The sequence below is a fragment of the Pseudophryne corroboree genome, chromosome 6, assembly GCF_028390025.1.
Source record: "Pseudophryne corroboree isolate aPseCor3 chromosome 6, aPseCor3.hap2, whole genome shotgun sequence".
NCBI lineage: Eukaryota > Metazoa > Chordata > Amphibia > Anura > Myobatrachidae > Pseudophryne > Pseudophryne corroboree.
This window is the reverse complement of record NC_086449.1, coordinates 716099414-716119667: the sequence shown is the minus strand read 5'-3', so window position 1 is coordinate 716119667 and position 20254 is coordinate 716099414. Positions and strand designations below refer to the sequence as shown.

Here is a 20254-nt window from a genome sequence, read left to right as displayed (position 1 = left end):
GAGCCCACTGCGCGCTGAAATTCTTGAGACGGGCCCCCACCGTACCTGAGTCCGCTTGTAAGGCCCCAGCGTCATGCTGAGGACTTGGCAGAAGCGGGGGAGGGCTTCTGTTCGTGGGAAGAGGCTGTCTGCTGCAGTCTTTTTCCCCTTCCTCTGCCCCGGGGCAGATATGAGTGGCCTTTTGCCCGCTTGCCCTTATGGGGACGAAAGGACTGAGCCTGAAAAGACGGTGTCTTTTTCTGCTGAGAGGTGACCTGGGGTAAAAAGGTGGATTTCCCAGCCGTTGCCGTGGCCACCAGGTCCGATAGACCGACCCCAAATAACTCCTCCCCTTTATACAGCAATACTTCCATATGCCGTTTGGAATCCGCATCACCTGACCACTGTCGCGTCCATAACCCTCTTCTGGCAGAAATGGACAGCGCACTTACTCTTGATGCCAGAGTGCAAATATCCCTCTGTGCATCTCGCATATATAGAAATGCATCCTTTAAATGCTCTATAGTCAATAATATACTGTCCCTGTCCAGGGTATCAATATTTTCAGTCAGGGAATCCGACCAAGCCACCCCAGCACTGCACATCCAGGCTGAGGCGATTGCTGGTCGCAGTATAATACCAGTATGTGTGTATATACTTTTTAGGATATTTTCCAGCTTCCTATCAGCTGGTTCCTTGAGGGCGGCCGTATCAGGAGACGGTAACGCCACTTGTTTTGATAAGCGTGTGAGCGCCTTATCTACCCTAGGGGGTGTTTCCCAACGCGCCCTAACCTCTGGCGGGAAAGGGTATAATGCCAATAATTTTTTAGAAATTAGCAGTTTTTTATCGGGGGAAACCCACGCTTCATCACACACCTCATTTAATTCATTTGATTCAGGAAAAACTACGGATAGTTTTTTCACACCCCACATAATACCCTTTTTTGTGGTACTTGTAGTATCAGAAATGTTCAAAACCTCCTTCATTGCCGTGATCATGTAACGTGTGGCCCTACTGGAAAATACGTTTGTTTCCTCACCGTCGACACTGGAGTCAGTGTCCGTGTCTGGGTCTGTGTCGACCATCTGAGGTAACGGGCGCTTTAGAGCCCCTGACGGTGTTTGAGACGCCTGTACAGGTAATAACTGATTTGCCGGCTGTCTCATGTCGTCAACAGTCTTTTGTAAAGTGCTGACACTATCACGTAATTCCTTCCATAAGACCATCCAGTCAGGTGTCGACTCCCTAGGGGGTGACATCACTATTACAGGCAATTGCTCCGCCTCCATACCATTTTCCTCCTCATACATGTCGACACAACGTACCGACACACAGCACACACACAGGGAATGCTCTGATAGAGGACAGGACCCCACTAGCCCTTTGGGGAGACAGAGGGAGAGTTTGCCAGCACACACCAGAGCGCTATATATATACAGGGATAACCTTATATAAGTGTTTTTCCCTTATATAGCTGCTGTATAGATTTATCTGCCAAATTAGTGCCTCCCCTCTCTTGTTTTACCCTGTTTCTGTAGTGCAGGACTGCAGGGGAGAGTCAGGGAGCTTCCCTCCAACGGAGCTGTGAGGAAAAATGGCGCCAGTGTGCTGAGGAGATAGGCTCCGCCCCCTTCTCGGCGGCCTTTCTCCCGCTTTTTTAAGGAAAAATTGGCAGGGGTTAAATGCATCCATATAGCCCAGGAGCTATATGTCATGTATTTTTTGCCATATAAGGTGTTTTTATTGCGTCTCAGGGCGCCCCCCCCCAGCGCCCTGCACCCTCAGTGACCGGAGTGTGAAGTGTGCTGAGAGCAATGGCGCACAGCTGCGGTGCTGTGCGCTACCTTATTGAAGACAGGACGTCTTCTGCCGCCGATTTTCCGGACCTCTTCAGTCTTCTGGCTCTGTAAGGGGGCCGGCGGCGCGGCTCTGGGACCCATCCATGGCTGGGCCTGTGATCGTCCCTCTGGAGCTAATGTCCAGTAGCCTAAGAAGCCCAATCCACTCTGCACGCAGGTGAGTTCGCTTCTTCTCCCCTTAGTTCCTCGGTGCAGTGAACCTGTTGCCAGCAGGATTCACTGAAAATAAAAAACCTATACTTAAACTTTTTTACTAAGCAGCTCAGGAGAGCCACCTAGTGAGCAGCCTTCTCGTTCGGGCACAAAAATCTAACTGGGGCTTGGAGGAGGGTCATGGGGGGAGGAGCCAGTGCACACCAGGTAGTCCTAAAGCTTTTACTTTTGTGCCCAGTCTCCTGCGGAGCCGCTATTCCCCATGGTCCTTTCGGTGTCCCCAGCATCCACTAGGACGTCAGAGAAAATAATATTAATTACCTGTCTTGAGTCTGCTACTCCTGCGGTTCTATCTTCAGAGTAAAGATGACCTCACAGAAGCCCCGGAGATGTAGGTTGGTGGCTGATGACCTCACAATTCAAGCATGAAGATGGTCCACCTGAAAAAAAAAATTAGAGGCGCGATAATATGTTCATGATATACGTGCATATTTATTATTGTTGTTTCTTTATATAGTACCACAAATAAATGCAGCGCGGTCTGTACAGAGAAAACAAGTCAGTCCCTGCCCCATAGGAGCTTACAGTCTATATAAATCTAAAATAATAGCTAAAATATATTATATAATAAAAAATTAAATATATACAATATATAAGTATAAAAATATATAAAATCTATACAAAAATATATCTCTAAAAATATACTTGGAGAAAACTTTCTACATACTGGGAAAATACATGCACAAGTAAACAGGAATGGACCTTATATAAACATTCAAGTAAAATATAAGAGCGTAATGTATAGAACCTTGCCATAACAGAGTAAAGAAAAAACAATAGCAGCGCAGGTGCACTCAAATCAAAACAGAATACAAAAACAAAAATAAAACAGAACATAAGTTCAACCAGGTGAAAGCTATCGCAGCGAAGGTGACCCAAACATCCCAGAAGATTGGGCTGGTATGTTCTCAAGTGAGAGTCCAAGGAGATCAACTGGCCACGGACAGAGACACCACAGTCCTCCAGGATAGAATTACAGTACTTGGGCTCACCAGACCCATCCTCCATCTCCTGCATATTTTAACTGGAAATGGACAGCCACAGATAATTCAGCTATCTCAGCCATCAGTCTGTTTTCTAAGTGGTAAATGGCTTGGAGAAGCTGTTCCATAGCATGGTCAGAAGATACAGCCAATGTAAGATAACAGAAAAGTTCCACAAGGAAGCCCTGAACAGGAGACTGAAGGTATAGTCAGGAGCTACACAGGGTCACACTGAACTGAAGATAGAAATATAGAGCCAGCGAGACAGATCAACGAGTGAAGGGAAAAGTTCAAGTAAAAGACAACCAGGCTGCAGCGGGTATCAGGAGTTGGATACCCCAGAGTAGCACTGAGCCGGAAACTGGGGTGACCAGATCAACAGAGCAGGTAAAGAAATGATTACAGCTTAATACCAGCAGACCTCAAGGAGATCAGTGTGTCCAGTATCACAGGAACTAGAAAGCGGGACAGCACACTAAGCAGCAGTCACCAGGGCCCCACGGACACACGATACGGCATTCAAAATGGCAGCAGACAGAAGACCCCAGCAGCGGAGACGTGACCAGTGTGCAGGAGCAGACAGCAGAACAGAACCCCAGTGCAGGAGCAGAAGTCACAATGGAGGAAACCGCAATCAGAAGCCGCCAGGCGCTAGATGATGTCCCTCAAGCCAGCAGGTCAGCGGAGCAATGGTACCCGGCAAAGCACACGGAAGCACCGTGGAGCGGAGCTCAGGATCCAAAAAGGCTTCGGCTTGCAGGAGAATCGCGCAGCGAGGCGACACCACCTGGGGATCAAAAGCAACACTGGCACAGGAAACAGCGAGACCCAGGGGGAGACTGTCCACCATCAGGGAGGACTAAACAGCCAGAGAGACCTTCACGGTCAGTGGAGGCAGTGTCAGACTGGGTCCTAAAGGGCCCACAGGGAATGCAATGGCAGGGGCCTGCCTAAAGTGTGTGACCAGCTCTGGGTAGCTGTGGCCATCAATTGGAGGAGTGTGGTCATTCCACATTAACACAATATCAATAATCTATAACCCTTTTATTATAATCTGTGCCCACTTTATTCAAAATATCAATAATCGGTGACTCTCTTATTATAGTAGCAATAATTGGTGCCCTTATAGTAGCAATAAGTGTCGGAAGCTGCCGTCTTGTCGGAAAGACGGCAGCTTCCGACAGATTTAGGTCGGAAGGTGTTCCGACCTATTCATTGGGGTCTGTTTTTTTCCGACAAGTCGGCCATTCCCGACCTGTCGGAAAACGTGGATCGGCGGAATAGCCGCCGATCAGCGTGCTTCTGTCGGCAACGGGGCCAAATCCTACAGGTTTTGGCCCCGTTTCCATCTCAATTCCGACTTTTAAAAGAATCAGATTGAGATGAGGGAGCTGAGAGGAGGAGACGGGAGAGAGAAGCGGGGAGACGGGGGAGAGCAGCGGCTACAGCAGCGTAGCAGGAGGATGGGGCACCGTTGCCGCTCACGGCAGCGCCCACCCGGCTCCAGCAAGTGAGGTCCCGCTTGCTGGAGCTGGGTGGACGCTGCCGTGAGGTCTGGCGGTGGTGCACCATCCTCATGCTACGCTGCTGTAGCCGCTGCTCTCCTCCGTCTCCCCACTGCTCTTCCCCTCTCAGCTCCATCATCTCAATCCAACTTTTTTAAAGTTGGATTGAGATGCTCAGGAATGGAAAATTCCTGTCGAATTTGGCCGTTCATTGAAAAGTCCTTGTCGGATCCATTCTGACAAATGCATGTCGGAATGGATGCGGCTTTATCAATAATCCACATAGGCCCCTGCCATTGCATATCCAATTGAAAGCAAATTTCCACAGCTGCAAGGATTTTCCTATCTACTCGCCAGGGAGAAATTCAGCAGCACAATAAACAGGTAATAGTGTAAATTCCTGGCGCAACAGATTATCAGCCCAATCAGAATCCTCAATCCGTCCAAATAACAGATCAAACAATAAAATACAAAAAAAGTGAGGAGGTAGATCAAAGGCGATAACAAAATAAATTAGTAAATGGATATACGTCACATGTTAAGATGTCCTTTCCTGATTGATCACTCTTTGAATCGTCTCACAACATCCAGATAATGGACATGAAAAAAAGAAAATAATACACATACATGGGTGGTATTGCTTTGAGATTAATTGTTTCGCCTATAAGTGTCCAGAAAAAGAAAGCCTAAATTGCCAGACCGATTTTGATAGGAGATGAGGACAGTGTCATGCTACGCTAGTGCTGTCATGCTACGCATAGTCCAAAGTGGTGTCTCATGAAAAGTGCAGAATGATTTCACCAACGGCGTTTCGACCTCTTGGGTCTTTTTCACCTTGAAAAAGACCCAAGAGGTCGAAACGCCGTTGGTGAAATCAGGCAGTGAGTTTCTATTATTATTTTATTCATATTATCATTTGTTTTTAAACCAGACATTCTGCACTTTTCATGAGACACCACTTTGGACTATGCGTAGCATGACAGCACTGGTGTAAAACCGGATTACATCAGCTGCCTTGTCTATTACATTAGACCTGCATGCCTTCTGTATAAACCAGAGAGTGGAAAACAACATAGAAAAGATTATAGATTGCTGTTTTTATGGACATTTTCCTAAATAAACCTTTTTGAAGTATTTTGGACGTTATTTCTGGTCCTGGCTTGAAAGAAACCTTGATACGTGGGAACAATCCCCCTTCTGAAGTAAGTGGGGTACGTCATCTGTATTAACCCTCTTTTGCATTATATCATGTGGGATAGATCATCAAAAGATACCTTTATATACCTGTCCCTACCCTATTTGATGTGAGTTTCGGTACGTCTACGAATATAATAAGAGTGGTGGCGAGACACTGTCCTCATCTCCTATCAAAATCGGTCTGGCACTTTAGGCTTTCCTTTTCTGGACACTTATAGGCGAAACAATTAATCTCAAAGCAATACCACCCATGTATGTGTATTATTTTCTTTTTTTCATGTCCATTATCTGGATGTTGTGAGACGATTCAAAGAGTGATCAATCAGGAAAGGACATCTTAACATGTGACGTATATCCATTTACTAATTTATTTTGTTATCGCCTTTGATCTACCTCCTCACTTTTTTTGTATTAGAAATTCAGCAGCGTTAATTTCAATAGAAGCAGTCCCAAGGGCTATGAGAAAAATGGGAAATTCCCTTAAACTATCAGGACTTGCTTCAGAGCCCTGGACTCCCCCCCGTAAAGCACCCAACCCCACTGATCCTGGCAACAGCAGTGAGCAAGAGAGAGAACGACAGAGGTAAGCCAGGCTCCTATAGCAGCACCCTCGTGTACGGGTGGCATGGCATGCTGAGATGTGAAATTACATAGCAGCTGAAGTGTTGAACGTTAACTATATGCATGGCATACATACGTACATATATACTGTATACATAGTATACAAACACATAAATAGAACACAAACATATATGTATATACACACACATAGAATATACATACATAAGGACAGACAGCCCAGTGCAAGCAGCTGCACTGTGTAGCCTGCTATAATGAACCATCCCCTGTGACCTTTTCTAGGCCTCACCCTCCAGCAATAGAGGGCATGGCTATGAATTTCATGGGCCTACCGAGGATTACCCTAAATGCCCCACAGCCCAGCCCAAGCCTGAGCAGAAGAGCCGGTAAAGATGGCAATCATGCGTCTGGAGTTGGAGAAGACCCTTTGGTCAGTATAGAGTGGCAGGAAGTCGCACGCCAGCATGAAAAGAAAATGGATAATGAGTCTTTCAGAGGCCACAGAATAGGTAAACAGAGTTATCGGGCTGGAAAGCAGTAAGACTTACTTCTTACTCCATGCCCACCCAGGCCACACCCCAATAAGACGCAGTTTATTAAGGTTGCGATCAAGGACAGTTTTGATAAATTGTGCCTTAGAAACCTACCCCCACCGTGGTGTTTAAATATCTCCTTGCAGGTGTCCTAACACACAAGTGCTCAAACACAAACTGTGCTGCAGTTTGGCAGGGTGATTTCTCACTAAGAGGCCTATTTATTATCCCCAAATTTCTACATCAGTTGGTGAAAATGAAAATTTTCACCTACTAGAAAACATACATATTTAATAAATATCCATGTACACCAGAAACATATTACCACGCCTCTACAGGACTAGAACTAAAGTCTAGCCTGAGGGTTATCCGTAATTAATAATAATATTAATTACCTGTCTTGAGTCTGCTACTCCTGCGGTTCTATCTTCAGAGTAAAGATGACCTCACAGAAGCCCCGGAGATGTAGGTTGGTGGCTGATGACCTCACAATTCAAGCATGAAGATGGTCCACCTGAAAAAAAAAATTAGAGGCGCGATATGTTCATGATATACGTGCATATTTATTATTGTTGTTTCTTTATATAGTACCACAAATAAATGCAGCGCGGTATGTATAGAGAATACAAGTCAGTCCCTGCCCCATAGGAGCTTACAGTCTATATAAATCTAAAATAATAGCTAAAATATATTATATAATAAAAAATTTAATATATACAATATATAAGTATAAAAAAATATAAAATCTATACAAAAATATATCTCTAAAAATATACTTGGAGAAAACTTTCTACATACTGGGAAAATACATGCACAAGTAAACAGGAATGGACCTTATATAAACATTCAAGTAAAATATAAGAGCGTAATGTATAGAACCTTGCCATAACAGAGTAAATAAAAAACAATAGCAGCGCAGGTGCACTCAAATCAAAACAGAATACAAAAACAAAAATAAAACAGAACATAAGTTCAACCAGGTGAAAGCTATCGCAGCGAAGGTGACCCAAACATCCCAGAAGATTGGGCTGGTATGTTCTCAAGTGAGAGTCCAAGGAGATCAACTGGCCACGGACAGAGACACCACAGTCCTCCAGGATAGAATTACAGTACTTGGGCTCACCAGACCCATCCTCCATCTCCTGCATATTTTAACTGGAAATGGACAGCCACAGATAATTCAGCTATCTCAGCCATCAGTCTGTTTTCTAAGTGGTAAATGGCTTGGAGAAGCTGTTCCATAGCATGGTCAGAAGATACAGCCAATGTAAGATAACAGAAAAGTTCCACAAGGAAGCCCTGAACAGGAGACTGAAGGTATAGTCAGGAGCTACACAAGGTCACACTGAACTGAAGATAGAAATATAGAGCCAGCGAGACAGATCAACGAGTGAAGGGAAAAGTTCAAGTAAAAGACAACCAGGCTGCAGCGGGTATCAGGAGTTGGATACCCCAGAGTAGCACTGAGCCGGAAACTGGGGTGACCAGATCAACAGAGCAGGTAAAGAAATGATTACAGCTTAATACCAGCAGACCTCAAGGAGATCAGTGTGTCCAGTATCACAGGAACTAGAAAGCGGGACAGCACACTAAGCAGCAGTCACCAGGGCCCCACAGACACACGATACGGCATTCAAAATAGCAGCAGACAGAAGACCCCAGCAGCGGAGACGTGACCAGTGTGCAGGAGCAGACAGCAGAACAGAACCCCAGTGCAGGAGCAGAAGTCACAATGGAGGAAGCCGCAATCAGAAGCCGCCAGGCGCTAGATGATGTCCCTCAAGCCAGCAGGTCAGCGGAGCAATGGTACCCGGCAAAGCACACGGAAGCACTGTGGAGCAGAGCTCAGGATCCAAAAAGGCTTCGGCTTGCAGGAGAATCGCGCAGCGAGGCGGCACCACCTGGGGATCAAAAGCAACACTGGCACAGGAAACAGCGAGACCCAGGGGGAGACTGTCCACCATCAGGGAGGACTAAACAGCCAGAGAGACCTTCACGGTCAGTGGAGGTAGTGTCAGACTGGGTCCTAAAGGGCCCACAGGGAATGCAATGGCAGGGGCCTGCCTAAAGTGTGTGACCAGCTCTGGGTAGCTGTGGCCATCAATTGGAGGAGTGTGGTCAATCCACATTAACACAATATCAATAATCTATAACCCTTTTATTATAATCTGTGCCCACTTTATTCAAAATATCAATAATCGGTGACTCTCTTATTATAGTAGCAATAATTGGTGCCCTTATAGTAGCAAGAAGTGTCGGAAGCTGCCGTCTTGTCGGAAAGACGGCAGCTTCCGACAGATTTAGGTCGGAAGGTGTTCCGACCTATTCATTGGGGTCTGTTTTTTTCCGACAAGTCGTCCATTCCCGACTTGTCAGAAAACGTGGATCGGCGGAATAGCCGCCGATCAGCGTGCTTCTGTCGGCAACGGGGCCAAATCCAACAGGTTTTGGCCCCGTTTCAATCTCAATTCCGACTTTAAAAAGAATCGGATTGAGATGAAGGAGCTGAGAGGAGGAGACGGGAGAGAGAAGCGGGGAGACGGGGGAGAGCAGCGGCTACAGCAGCGTAGCAGGAGGATGGGGCACCGTCGCCGCTCACGGCAGCGCCCACCCGGCTCCAGCAAGCGAGGTCCTGCTTGCTGGAGCTGGGTGGACGCTGCCGTGAGGTCTGGCGGTGGTGCACCATCCTCATGCTATGCTGCTGTAGCCGCTGCTCTCCCCCGTTTCCCCACTGCTCTTCCCCTCTCAGCTCCATCATCTCAATCCAACTTTTTTAAAGTTGGATTGAGATGCTCAGGAATGGAAAATTCCTGTCGAATTTGGCCGTTCATTGAATAGTTCTTGTCGGATCCATTCCGACAAATACATGTCGGAATGGATGCGACTTTATCAATAATCCACATAGGCCCCTGCCATTGCATATCCAATTGAAAGCAAATTTCCACAGCTGCAAGGATTTTCCTATCTAATCGCCAGGGAGAAATTCAGCAGCGTTAATTTCAATAGAAGCAGTCCCAAGGGCTATGAGAAAAATGGGAAATTCCCTTAAACTATCAGGACTTGCTTCAGAGCCCTGGACTCCCCCCCGTAAAGCACCCAACCCCACTGATCCTGGCAACAGCAGTGAGCCAGAGAGAGAACGACAGAGGTAAGCCAGGCTCCTATAGCAGCACCCTCGAGTACGGGTGGCATGGCATGCTGAGATGTGAAATTACATAGCAGCTGAAGTGTTGAACGTTAACTATATGCATGGCATACATACGTACATATATACTGTATACATAGTATACAAACACATAAATAGAACACAAACATATATGTATATACACACACATAGAATATACATATGTGTGCGACTGATCGTAGTAACACCAAGATGGCTGCATCACCTTTTGCATGCTCCTGATCATCTCCATAAAACAGCTGAAATTCACCACAACTGACCCATAAATCATCGTAAATATCCAAGGACTTACCTTTAACTTGTACTACTCTACGCAGACATCTGATCAAAACCAACGGATTGCATTCCTGCGCTGAGATACACACTAGATTGAAACCTCTGCAACTCTCCACTTAGAAGTCCTTCAGTTTGGAATCTACTGTGCTCTGCATTGGACATCCCAGACAAGGTACTGTGAACTACAACCTATATTTGGCTCCATCCAGCCCCTCACTTAGACATCATTCACCTCTGTTCTCTGAGCAAAAAATAACTGACTTCTTGCATTAATCAACTAATATACAGCATATTCAGGCTCTGAATCACTGAAGGGTCACTGCTCACTTCAATTTGGAAGAGCCATTCCAAAGGACACATGTTATCACTACCCCCCACAAGAAATTTACTTCAAAGGCCTCTCACACTGAGATCTTTTACACCTACACAACAGGAATTGATTTCTAACACCTCACCACAAGCCTGCTTTTGACTAAATCAGCAACAGAAAAAGCAGTTATTTTATTTACAGTATCACTTGTTTCAAATATACCCATTGTATTAAGGTGCAGCAATAGGTTACAGCAACTAAGATTATAGCGATTACAATCTAAGATGGCGCCGCAGATGGCTGCCTCGGAGCTACGCAGCTCAGCCAAAATACCTGTTTCCCCTTGTTTTCCCTTGCCCTTGTCTACCCCACCGGTGACCAAATACAGCAGGGAAGCCCTCCTTAGTTGGAGCGCTCCCGAGGTGCTTACCACACGTTCGGGCCCGTCGGCGGGCAGATCAGCGGCCCTTGCAGCCCTCGCTGCCCTTGCTGCCCTGTGTGGCAAGGATGCAGACGTTGTGGACACCGAAGTGGATGACCGAGCGGCCGCGCCCCCCCGCAGCCCAGGTGGTGACTGGCGGATGGATCACCGGCCCCGGAAAGAGAATGACGGAGGCCCTCATGTCGGCCCTAGTAGAAGGACCTGGACTCAGAGGAGAGGCTGTCGCGCAGGCGCCCTAGTGAGGTGGCGGCGGCGAGGGCACCGGTCTGCACTACCCGCGATCCTGCTTTCGAATGTGCGCTCACTGGCAAACAAGTTCGACGAATTGTCCCTCCTTCTGGGCAGCGCAGGGTCAGGCATTACAGGGTCATCTATCCTCTGCTTTACGGAGACGTGGCTGGACGACCATATTGCGGACAACCCGATGTCTCTGCCGGGCTTCAGTCTCTTCAGGGCCGATCGCTCCAAGGTTCTCTCAGGAAAAACGAAGGGTGGTGGCATCTGCTTCTACATCAACGACGGATGGTGCACCAATGTCACGATCATAGGCAAATCATGCAGCCCCCACCTGGAGATGCTGAGTATCAACTGCAACCCCTTCTACTCCCCCCGGGAATTTGCCTCAATTGTCCTTGTGGGAGTGTACATCCCCCCCCTCGCCTGCGCGAACGAAGCCCTGCACCACCTGGCCATATGTATATCCGACATAGAACAAAAACACCCAGACTCTCTGCTTATAGTACTGGGTGACTTCAACAGAACTAACCTGAGCAAGGAGCTACCTAAGTACAAACAACAAGTCACGTGTCCCACTAGGGAAGGGCACACCCTTGATCACTGCTACACTACTCTCAAGTCTGCCTTCCGGTCTATCCCGCGTGCTGCACTCGGCCTATCTGACCACTGCCTCGTCCACCTACTCCCTACCTATACACAGAAGCTGAGAGCAGTTAAGCCTGTCGTTAAGACTGTCAAGAAATGGACCAATGAGGCCAAGATGAAGCTCCAGGCCTGCTTTGACTGCACGGAATGGGGGGTCTTTGAAGCCTCGGCAACCGACCTGAATGACTTGACAGACACTGTCACATCCTACATCAGCTACTGTGAGGACATGTGTGTACCTACCAAGACTTACCGCATTTACAACAACAACAAGCCCTGGTTCAATGCCCAGCTCAGGCAACTTCGTCGAGCCAAAGAGGAGGCCTATAGCAGCGGTGACAGAGCACTATACAACCGTACTAGGAACTCTCTGACTAAAGGAATTAGGCTAGCAAAAAAGCGGTTCTCGGACAAGCTGACAAACGATCTCTCCACCAATGACCCCGTATCTGTATGGAAAGGAATGCAATCCATAACCAACCATAGGAAAACATCAAAGTCCACCGCCATGCACCAAGACCTTGCAGATGAACTGAACCACTTTTATTGCAGGTTCGCAAAAGAAGTCCCCTGCAACCCAAACAATCACCTCTACGATGCCCCGAACACCGACGGCCAACCCCAGGCACTGCAAGTCACCCAAGTAGAGGTGGAGGCATTGTTCAAAAGGACCAAAACCAGGAAAGCTCCGGGTCCTGACGGAGTGTCACCATCTGCCCTAAGAGCATGTGCGGATCGGCTCGCCCCCATATTCACCAAGATCTTCAATAAATCGCTGGAGCTACAGAAAGTCCCTTCCTGCCTCAAAAGGTCTACTATAGTCCCGGTCCCCAAGAAACCTACTATCACGAACCTGAACGACTACAGGCCGATAGCACTGACGTCTGTGGTCATGAAAACGTTCGAGCGTCTGGTTTTGAATCACCTGAAAACTGTGACTGGCCCCCAACTGGACCCCTTGCAGTTCGCCTATCGCTCGAATCGGTGTGTCGAGGATGCAGTCAACCTGGGCCTGCACTACATTCTACAGCACCTAGACATTCCCGGTACCTACGCGAGGGTCCTGTTTGTCGATTTCAGCTCGGCCTTCAATACAATCGTCCCCAGCATCCTCCACCCCAAATTACTTCGCCTAGGGGTCCCAGAAGCTACCTGTTCCTGGATAATAGACTTTCTGACAGATAGGACACAGGTGCTGAAAGCGGGGGAATTCACCTCTCAAGCGCGGTCCATCAGTACAGGGGCCCCTCAGGGCTGTGTCCTCTCACCCCTGCTCTTCTCCCTGTACACAAATGACTGTACCTCAGAGGCGCAATCAGTAAGGATCATCAAATTCGCCGATGACACCACCGTCATCGGCCTCATCAAGGATGGGGACGAATCGGCCTATAGACAGGAAGTAGACCGGCTGGCCCAGTGGTGCATCCACAACAACCTTGACCTCAACCCCCTCAAAACTGTCGAGATGATAGTGGACTTCAGGAAGAAGTCATCTAGTGCACCTCCGCTAACGATTGCTGACAGTGTGGTATCGCTAGTGGACTCCTTCAAGTTTCTAGGGACCACAATCTCCAGGGACCTTAAATGGGGGTCCAACACTGACGCCACTGTTGGGAAAGCGCAGCAGAGGTTGTTCTTCCTCAGGCAACTAAGGAAGTTCAACATCCCACAGAAGCTCCTGCTCCTCTTCTACTCCGCGATTGTGGAGTCGGTACTGTGCTCCTCGATACTCGTATGGTACAGCTCCGCCAGCGCGAGGGACATATGCAGGCTCCAAAAGGTGGTCAGAACCGCAGAGAAGATCATCGGGTCCGACTTTCCCTCAGTCCAGGACCTGTACTTGTCCAGAGCTAAAAAGCGGGCAATGAAGATAGTAAAAGACCAGCTACACCCCGGCCACAGCATGTTTAACTTGCTTCCTTCAGGCAGGCGTTACAGGGCTGTCCCCGCCAGATCCACCAGAAGCCTCAAAAGTTTATTTCCCCAAGCTGTCCGCCTGCTGAACTCCTGAACATTGACTGACTAGACGTACATGTAACTCACTTGTGTCCCTACGGTATACCCATCTGTGTAACTTTACTTGCCCCCCCCACACACACACACACACACACACACACACACACACCTGCTTACCTGTTACCTACTTGGCTGTTGTATAGCAAACCGAAGACAAATTCCTAGTATACGTAAGTATACCTGGCCAATAAAGCTGATTCTGATTCTGATTCTGATAAGGACAGACAGCCCAGTGCAAGCAGCTGCACTGTGTAGCCTGCTATAATGAACCATCCCCTGTGACCTTTTCTAGGCCTCACCCTCCAGCAATAGAGGGCATGGCTATGAATTTCATGGGCCTACCGAGGATTACCCTAAATGCCCCACAGCCCAGCCCAAGCCTGAGCAGAAGAGCCGGTAAAGATGGCAATCATGCGTCTGGAGTTGGAGAAGACCATTTGGTCAGTATAGAGTGGCAGGAAGTCGCACGCCAGCATGAAAAGAAAATGGATAATGAGTCTTTCAGAGGCCACAGAATAGGTAAACAGAGTTATCGGGCTGGAAAGCAGTAAGACTTACTTCTTACTCCATGCCCACCCAGGCCACACCCCAATAACGCGCAGTTTATTAAGGTTGCGATCAAGGACAGTTTTGATAAATTGTGCCTTAGAAACCTACCCCCACCGTGGTGTTTAAATATCTCCTTGCAGGTGTCCTAACACACAAGTGCTCAAACACAAACTGTGTTGCAGTTTGGCAGGGTGATTTCTCACTAAGAGGCCTATTTATTATCCCCAAATTTCTACATCAGTTGGTGAAAATGAAAATTTTCACCTACTAGAAAACATACATATTTAATAAATATCCATGTACACCAGAAACATATTACCACGCCTCTACAGGACTAGAACTAAAGTCTAGCCTGAGGGTTATCCGTAATTAATAATAATATTAATTACCTGTCTTGAGTCTGCTACTCCTGCGGTTCTATCTTCAGAGTAAAGATGACCTCACAGAAGCCCCGGAGATGTAGGTTGGTGGCTGATGACCTCACAATTCAAGCATGAAGATGGTCCACCTGAAAAAAAAAATTAGAGGCGCGATAATATGTTCATGATATACGTGCATATTTATTATTGTTGTTTCTTTATATAGTACCACAAATAAATGCAGCGCGGTATGTATAGAGAATACAAGTCAGTCCCTGCCCCATAGGAGCTTACAGTCTATATAAATCTAAAATAATAGCTAAAATATATTATATAATAAAAAATTAAATATATACAATATATAAGTATAAAAAAATATAAAATCTATACAAAAATATATCTCTAAAAATATACTTGGAGAAAACTTTCTACATACTGGGAAAATACATGCACAAGTAAACAGGAATGGACCTTATATAAACATTCAAGTAAAATATAAGAGCGTAATGTATAGAACCTTGCCATAACAGAGTAAAGAAAAAACAATAGCAGCGCAGGTGCACTCAAATCAAAACAGAATACAAAAACAAAAATAAAACAGAACATAAGTTCAACCAGGTGAAAGCTATCGCAGCGAAGGTGACCCAAACATCCCAGAAGATTGGGCTGGTATGTTCTCAAGTGAGAGTCCAAGGAGATCAACTGGCCACGGACAGAGACACCACAGTCCTCCAGGATAGAATTACAGTACTTGGGCTCACCAGACCCATCCTCCATCTCCTGCATATTTTAACTGGAAATGGACAGCCACAGATAATTCAGCTATCTCAGCCATCAGTCTGTTTTCTAAGTGGTAAATGGCTTGGAGAAGCTGTTCCATAGCATGGTCAGAAGATACAGCCAATGTAAGATAACAGAAAAGTTCCACAAGGAAGCCCTGAACAGGAGACTGAAGGTATAGTCAGGAGCTACACAGGGTCACACTGAACTGAAGATAGAAATATAGAGCCAGCGAGACAGATCAACGAGTGAAGGGAAAAGTTCAAGTAAAAGACAACCAGGCTGCAGCGGGTATCAGGAGTTGGATACCCCAGAGTAGCACTGAGCCGGAAACTGGGGTGACCAGATCAACAGAGCAGGTAAAGAAATGATTACAGCTTAATACCAGCAGACCTCAAGGAGATCAGTGTGTCCAGTATCACAGGAACTAGAAAGCGGGACAGCACACTAAGCAGCAGTCACCAGGGCCCCACAGACACACGATACGGCATTCAAAATGGCAGCAGACAGAAGACCCCAGCAGCGGAGACGTGACCAGTGTGCAGGAGCAGACAGCAGAACAGAACCCCAGTGCAGGAGCAGAAGTCACAATGGAGGAAAACGCAATCAGAAGCCGCCAGGCGCTAGATGATGTCCCTCAAGCCAGCAGGTCAGCGGAGCAATGGTACCCGGCAAAGCACACGGAAGCACTGTGGAGCGGAGCTCAGGATCCAAAAAGGCTTCGGCTTGCAGGAGAATCGCGCAGCGAGGCGGCACCACCTGGGGATCAAAAGCAACACTGGCACAGGAAACAGCGAGACCCAGGGGGAGACTGTACACCATCAGGGAGGACTAAACAGCCAGAGAGACCTTCACGGTCAGTGGAGGCAGTGTCAGACTGGGTCCTAAAGGGCCCACAGGGAATGCAATGGCAGGGGCCTGCCTAAAGTGTGTGACCAGCTCTGGGTAGCTGTGGCCATCAATTGGAGGAGTGTGGTCATTCCACATTAACACAATATCAATAATCTATAACCCTTTTATTATAATCTGTGCCCACTTTATTCAAAATATCAATAATCGGTGACTCTCTTATTATAGTAGCAATAATTGGTGCCCTTATAGTAGCAATAAGTGTCGGAAGCTGCCGTCTTGTCGGAAAGACGGCAGCTTCCGACAGATTTAGGTCGGAAGGTGTTCCGACCTATTCATTGGGGTCTGTTTTTTTCCGACAAGTCGTCCATTCCCGACTTGTCGGAAAACGTGGATCGGCGGAATAGCCGCCGATCAGCGTGCTTCTGTCGGCAACGGGGCCAAATCCAACATGTTTTGGCCCCGTTTCCATCTCAATTCCGACTTTTAAAAGAATCGGATTGATATGAGGGAGCTGAGAGGAGGAGACGGGAGAGAGAAGCGGGGAGACGGGGGAGAGCAGCGGCTACAGCAGCGTAGCAGGAGGATGGGGCACCGTCGCCGCTCACGGCAGCGCCCACCCGGCTTCAGCAAGTGAGGTCCCGCTTGCTGGAGCTGGGTGGACGCTGCCGTGAGGTCTGGCGGTGGTGCACCATCCTCATGCTACGCTGCTGTAGCCGCTGCTCTCCTCCGTCTCCCCACTGCTCTTCCCCTCTCAGCTCCATCATCTCAATCCAACTTTTTTAAAGTTGGATTGAGATGCTCAGGAATGGAAAATTCCTGTCGAATTTGGCCGTTCATTGAAAAGTCCTTGTCGGATCCATTCTGACAAATGCATGTCGGAATGGATGCGGCTTTATCAATAATCCACATAGGCCCCTGCCATTGCATATCCAATTGAAAGCAAATTTCCACAGCTGCAAGGATTTTCCTATCTAATCGCCAGGGAGAAATTCAGCAGCGTTAATTTCAATAGAAGCAGTCCCAAGGGCTATGAGAAAAATGGGAAATTCCCTTAAACTATCAGGACTTGCTTCAGAGCCCTGGACTCCCCCCCCTCCCCCCCGTAAAGCACCCAACCCCACTGATCCTGGCAACAGCAGTGAGCCAGAGAGAGAATGACAGAGGTAAGCCAGGCTCCTATAGCAGCACCCTCGTGTACGGGTGGCATGGCATGCTGAGATGTGAATTTATATAGCAGCTGAAGTGTTGAACGTTAACTATATGCATGGCATACATACGTAAATATATACTGTATACATAGCATACAAACACATAAATAGAACACAAACATATATGTATATACACACACATAGAATATACATACATAAGGACAGACAGCCCAGTGCAAGCAGCTGCACTGTGCAGCCTGCTATAATGAACCATCCCCTGTGACCTTTTCTAGGCCTCACCCTCCAGCAATAGAGGGCATGGCTATGAATTTCATGGGCCTACCGAGGATTACCCTAAATGCCCCACAGCCCAGCCCAAGCCTGAGCAGAAGAGCCGGTAAAGATGGCAATCATGCGCTTGGAGGTGGAGAAGACCCTTTGGTCAGTATAGAGTGGCAGGAAGTCGCACGCCAGCATGAAAAGAAAATGGATAATGAGTCTTTCAGAGGCCACAGGATAGGTAAACAGAGTTATCGGGCTGGAAAGCAGTAAGACTTACGTCTTACTCCATGCCCATCCAAGCCACACCCCAATAAGACGCAGTTTATTAAGGTTGCGATCAAGGACAGTTTTGATAAATTGTGCCTTAGAAACCTACCCCCACCGTGGTGTTTAAATATCTCCTTGCAGGTGTCCTAACACACAAGTGCTCAAACACAAACTGTGTTGCAGTTTGGCAGGGTGATTACTCACTAAGAGGCCTATTTATTATCCCCAAATTTCTACATCAGTTGGTGAAAATGAAAATTTTCACCTACTAGAAAACATACATATTTAATAAATATCCATGTACACCAGAAACATATTACCACGCCTCTACAGGACTAGAACTAAAGTCTAGCCTGAGGGCTATCCGTAATTAATAATAATATTAATTACCTGTCTTGAGTCTGCTACTCCTGCGGTTCTATCTTCAGAGTAAAGATGACCTCACAGAAGCCCCGGAGATGTAGGTTGGTGGCTGATGACCTCACAATTCAAGCATGAAGATGGTCCACCTGAAAAAAAAAATTAGAGGCGCGATAATATGTTCATGATATACGTGCATATTTATTATTGTTGTTTCTTTATATAGTACCACAAATAAATGCAGCGCGGTATGTATAGAGAATACAAGTCAGTCCCTGCCCCATAGGAGCTTACAGTCTATATAAATCTAAAATAATAGCTAAAATATATTATATAATAAAAAATTAAATATATACAATATATAAGTATAAAAAAATATAAAATCTATACAAAAATATATCTCTAAAAATATACTTGGAGAAAACTTTCTACATACTGGGAAAATACATGCACAAGTAAACAGGAATGGACCTTATATAAACATTCAAGTAAAATATAAGAGAGTAATGTATAGAACCTTGCCATAACAGAGTAAAGAAAAAACAATAGCAGCGCAGGTGCACTCAAATCAAAACAGAATACAAAAACAAAAATAAAACAGAACATAAGTTCAACCAGGTGAAAGCTATCGCAGCGAAGGTGACCCAAACATCCCAGAAGATTGGGCTGGTATGTTCTCAAGTGAGAATCCAAGGAGATCAACTGGCCACGGACAGAGACACCACAGTCCTCCAGGATAGAATTACAGTACTTGGGCTCACCAGACCCATCCTCCATCTCTTGCATATTTTAACTGGAAATGGACAGCCACAGATAATTCAGCTATCTCAGCCATCAGTCTGTTTTCTAAGTGGTAAATGGCTTGGAAAAGCTGTTCCATAGCATGGTCAGAAGATACAGCCAATGTAAGATAACAGAAAAGTTCCACAAGGAAGCCCTGAACAGGAGACTGAAGGTATAGTCAGGAGCTACACAGGGTCACACTGAACTGAAGATAGAAATATAGAGCCAGCGAGACAGATCAACGAGTGAAGGGAAAAGTTCAAGTAAAAGACAACCAGGCTGCAGCGGGTATCAGGAGTTGGATACCCCAAAGTAACACTGAGCCGGAAACTGGGGTGACCAGATCAACAGAGCAGGTAAAGAAATGATTACAGCTTAATACCAGCAGACCTCAAGGAGATCAGTGTGTCCAGTATCACAGGAACTAGAAAGCGGGACAGCACACTAAGCAGCAGTCACCAGGGCCCCACAGACACACGATACGGCATTCAAACTGGCAGCAGACAGAAGACCCCAGCAGCGGAGACGTGACCAGTGTGCAGGAGCAGACAGCAGAACAGAACCCCAGTGCAGGAGCAGAAGTCACAATGGAGGAAGCCGCAATCAGAAGCCGCCAGGCGCTAGATGATGTCCCTCAAGCCAGCAGGTCAGCGGAGCAATGGTACCCGGCAAAGCACACGGAAGCACTGTGGAGCGGAGCTCAGGATCCAAAAAGGCTTCGGCTTGCAGGAGAAATGCGCAGCGAGGCGGCACCACCTGGGGATCAAAAGCAACACTGGCACAGGAAACAGCGAGACCCAGGGGGAGACTGTCCACCATCAGGGAGGACTAAACAGCCAGAGAGACCTTCACGGTCAGTGGAGGCAGTGTCAGACTGGGTCCTAAAGGGCCCACAGGGAATGCAATGGCAGGG

The 20254-nt window shown here is 47.0% G+C and overlaps 1 long non-coding RNA gene across 1 annotated transcript; it reads right to left on the bottom strand.

The window, feature by feature from the left end:
• Nucleotides 1-2319: 2319 nt before the first annotated feature.
• Nucleotides 2320-18919, bottom strand: LOC134935604 (uncharacterized). Its single transcript, XR_010180283.1, has 4 exons — nucleotides 18589-18919; nucleotides 14900-15018; nucleotides 7247-7365; nucleotides 2320-2434 (listed from the first exon to the last, which is right to left on the bottom strand). It is a non-coding gene; the product is annotated as an uncharacterized LOC134935604 (long non-coding RNA).
• Between the last annotated feature and the right edge of the window lie 1335 nt (nucleotides 18920-20254).